This window comes from Salvia hispanica, unplaced genomic scaffold, assembly GCF_023119035.1.
Source record: "Salvia hispanica cultivar TCC Black 2014 unplaced genomic scaffold, UniMelb_Shisp_WGS_1.0 HiC_scaffold_825, whole genome shotgun sequence".
Lineage (NCBI taxonomy): Eukaryota > Viridiplantae > Streptophyta > Magnoliopsida > Lamiales > Lamiaceae > Salvia > Salvia hispanica.
Window position 1 is genome coordinate 8,965 of NW_025952605.1, and position 4,511 is coordinate 13,475.

Below are 4,511 nucleotides of genomic sequence, written 5' to 3' on the forward strand. Positions count from 1 at the left end.
CGAAGAGAGTATTTTTCCAAAACGAGTGCGAAAATGAAACGTCTCTACCAACATGGAACAGAAAGAGCATATTTTAACAAACAAACATACAAGTCTTATCATAGAACACAATTGTTTAAGAGGGATGCTTAAGAAATAAATACTTATGTGATTTTCACTCCATGGAAAAGTAAAACCCATACAGTGAAATGAAACCAGCATCATGGATGATATGAATTCAATCAATATGGCAGAAAATGGAGTGTTTGGCTTGGAAAAGAAAGCCTAGGCTAGAAGCAGTGGACATTTGGGGATCTGGGGGTGGCTGTCCTAAGACCACCACACGGGCCTAATTATCCCTTATAGTCGGCTAAAAATGTCATGGCCGCTTTGGGTTTGCAGTATTTTTCCTTTGAAGATATAAGACATCAAACAACATCGTTTTCGAGATACTCTCTCCGTTCCCTCATAGTTGTGTCATTTTTCCATTTCGGAGTTCCCTCTAGTTGAGTCATTTCCATATATAATAACTTTTATCTTTCTTACTTTACTCTCTCTTACATTATTTTCTCTACTTTATTCACTTTTTACTTTTTTTTCTCTACTTTTTTCTCTTTCTTACTTTTTTATCTATTTATTTAACATACTCAACATTCCTTTCTTAAACTCTGTTTAAAAGTTTCGCTCAACTAATGAGGGAACGGAGGAAGTACTATATTTTTTTAAATTGATATTGTAAATTATAATCATACCCATAACTAAAAGGAAAAAACTCTCCTCCACATCTTACTATTTTCTTTCATTTACATCGGCCCCCCTAAAAATAAGTTGTGGATCCGATCCACCACTAGTTGGAAGGTTAGATGAAATTGATGAAGGGTAACATTAACATACATAACCATATTATTAATTGCATGTCGATCGATGCTACTTGCTAGGTCTAGTCATAGTTATGTAGAAATTCCACCCTACCCTACCATCGCATCCACCGACCAGCATCTAATGCATCATTTACTTCTTCCATCCAAATGCATTTCTTCACCTACACAAATATACATATGTACAATTTTTCCAAGGCTAAGGATATATCCACATTCATGATTTGTTTTTTTTCCTTTTTTTCTCTCTTTGTTTTTGTCTTTTTAGACAAAGTAGTATTCATTTTCTTCTACAATTATTTTTCTTTTTTCATCACAAATCATAAGTAAAAATATATTATCATGTATATTCCCTTCAGAATCAGTAAATAGAAAAAAGGAGATTAATAATATTTCGATATGTCCGAACCATTGAAATTTTACTCAATCATTCCCAAAACAAAATATTGAAAAATTAACACCCACATTTATATATAAAATCAATTTGCAAGAACATGGTACTTTCCCAACCCTATGACCTAACATTTCCTTTTGTTATCTTAACAAAGGGGATTCTATCAACTTGTTCCGAGACCTACGATAATAAGCTCATAACCGCGTCTTACTTCATCATCAAGAAACGAAAAAAACAAGAAAAAGGGAAAACAACCACATCTCTTAATTTGATTATTAAGTAAACCAAATTTTTCTAAAATTGAAGACACGAATCAAGGTCGAAGAGGGCTAGTCACGGGCACATGAACCGGAAACTCATCGATCTCGTCCATCCACGGGCTCTTCTCCTTAGCCGGATCAACGGTCCTCAGTGCCCTCCACACGCCACTATTGCACTTAAAAACCCACCAACGCCCTCCCACACCCGATCGCCCCTCTTGATCCTCCCCTTCGCCTCCGCGTACGCCAACGTACCAAAGCGAGCTGCTCGACGTGTTCCCGAACCTATACAAGGTCATTCTAGAAGGCTCCATGTCCCACTTGCTCAAATTCAGATTCTTCTCGAGCTCGTCCAGCACGCCCCGCCCGCCCGTGTGGATGCAGAAGTGCTCGAACGCGAGCTTGAAGTCGGGCACGTAGGGCTTGACCTTCATCTTTAGGAGCTTCTTCGCGATGAGTGTGGCGAGGAAGAGGACCCTGCTCGGACATGGGGAGGACTAAGGGGCCGAGGTGGTGATGTTGGTCTGGAGGGCCTCGCCCGCGACGGTCATGAGGTCGCGGGAGGGGAGATCCCGAGGTGGCCCTCGGGTCCTCCTTGGACCACGCACTTGTAGGAGCGGTCGTCCGCGCCCTTGTGGGTGGGAGGGTGGGAGAGCTCGTATTTGGAGCGGCGGGGTCGGAGGGCTTGTTGGAGAGGAGGACGGCCGCGCCGCCCATGCGGAAGAGGCAGTTGGGGAGGAGCTTGGATCGCTCCTTGCCGGCGTAGTAGATGTGGGTGTTGCATTCCATGCTCATTACTAGGGCGTATGTGTTTGGTTGCACCTGTTTTCCACAACAAAATTAGTTAGGTCATGGCTTGCTATTTTTTGGTTGAGAGGTGCATAAATATAATTTGAGATCATAAAAATTTTCCATTCCCTTCGTCTGTCATTAAATATCTTATTCCCCATTTCGATCTGTTCTATTATGTCTCATTTAATTTTACTATAATCGATCATAGATCTCACGTGCATTCTACTACCTTATTCTATTCACGTTCATTTCATTCACATTTTTTAAATCGGGATCGATTCAAAATAAGACAATTCTTTTTACAAAATTTACAAAATGGTAAAAGGGAAAAAACGATTTGAATCCAAATCATTTTCGGAGATTTATTCGATATGAGAAAAGGCTCAGGCGGATACAGCTAGGTCGTGACAGTCATACTATTGCAGAAACATAAACATAAAAAAACAGATCTTGACTTTGGAGTCTCACACAATTCCTATGTTTATAACAAGTTAGGTAAAACATGCTCTATATTAAAAACAAACCAAACATTGACCCACTAATAAAAGATCTTGTCCTCACTCAAATCAAATTGATGCAAACAACCACCCTAAAATTAATCATATACACATTCCAAAATGGGCCTAATCCTAGCCAGTCACATCTAATCCCATGAAAACGCATCCTTCATTAATCATAATCTATAATTAATCATCGGATGCAGAAAAAAATATCGATAGTACCTGCAGAAGGCGCTTGGCAAGGTCAATCGAAATGAGGCCCGCGCTGCAGCCCATCCCGCCCAAATTGCAGCTGACGATATCGCCCCTGAGCTTATACCGGTTTATGATCATCGAGGCCAGCGACGAATCGGGTTGAAGGAGGAGATATTCACCACCAAAATCCCTATATCCCTCACATTCACCTTTGTCTTCGCAAATAGCGCGTCGATCGACCCAAATATCACCATCTCCGCCTCCTCCTGCGCGCACTCAAACGGCTCGTTTTGGCGGGAAGTCCTTGAGGCCGAGGGCGTAGGTCCGGTCCCCCAGCCCAGACCTCTCTAGAACCTTCCGGATGAAGGCCGCGCTCTCATCACTGACAATTGCGGCCACCTGTCAATTAAACAGAAATTCATGTCATCATCTAATGATACGCAAATTAATAAAAAGAAAAAGTTGAGCATTTAAAACACGACAGTAGGAGACCTTTTCAGCCACCATGTGGCGGGTGCACTCGAGGGAGGGGTCGGGCTTGTAGCAGGCGAAGTCGACGAGGTAGACCTTCCTCGGGCAGCTCATGAGGTAGATGGTGGCGAGGACCGCGATGAGGGACGTGCTGGCCAGGACGGCCAGCACGTTGTAGCGGAGGTGGTAGCTGAAGAGCTGCTGGAGCTCCTCCACCAGCGTCATCGACAGCTTGGCGGCGGCGGCGGGAGGAGGGGGATTGTGAGGAGATACATGGCGTTGGAGATGAGGTAGTGGTAGCCTAGTTTGACGTATTTTAGGCGGATTGATCGCCGGAATTTGGCATCGTCGATGGTTTTCTCTTCTCCCATTTCTGCTTCTTCTGTTACAGAGTGAGTGGAGAGAGAGAGGGAGTTGAGAGAGGTAATGTGCTAAGTTGAGACAGGGAGCTTTATATTAATGGGGATGGCTTGATTTTCATGTCACATTTCGTTGAATTTGGGTATTTTTAATGTCACATGTGTGTATTCAATACACATTGATGATATGTAGGGAAATAGGAAGGAAATTTGTTTCATAGTATTATGTTATATACATAGTAATACATAGACTTATATCAAGATGAATGTAGGCAGGGCAAAGTCCTAAAATTCCATTACATTCGGTCTTTCGAAGTGGTTTTTGCCGATCTCACGACTACAATGTCTCTGCCCCATGTACAACACCTATACATTCCCTACTTTTATTTTTATACTACGACTGATTACTGGTTAAGATCACTTAAATACTCGAATACAAAAGTTTTGATGTGGTCGTATGGATGCGTCAGCCTTAGTTTATTTGTATAAGGAATTGTTGGTATATCTGCCATATCCATAATCATCTTCACCATTGGGTTACGTGTTGTTTGTAGTGCTAGTGCTATCTTCGGTATCACCCTTCAATTTTAGGTGGCCCATGGACATGACCTTGAGCCTCATTGGCGTCGGCAAAGAGTTAGGATCACTTGCATCAGCGTTTGTGAAAAACAAAAGCTTCTAAC

The 4,511-nt window shown here is 42.2% G+C and overlaps 1 pseudogene; it reads right to left on the bottom strand.

The window, feature by feature from the left end:
• Positions 1 to 1,303: 1,303 nt before the first annotated feature.
• LOC125200145 lies at positions 1,304 to 3,709 on the bottom strand (annotated as a pseudogene).
• Positions 3,710 to 4,511: the final 802 nt, after the last annotated feature.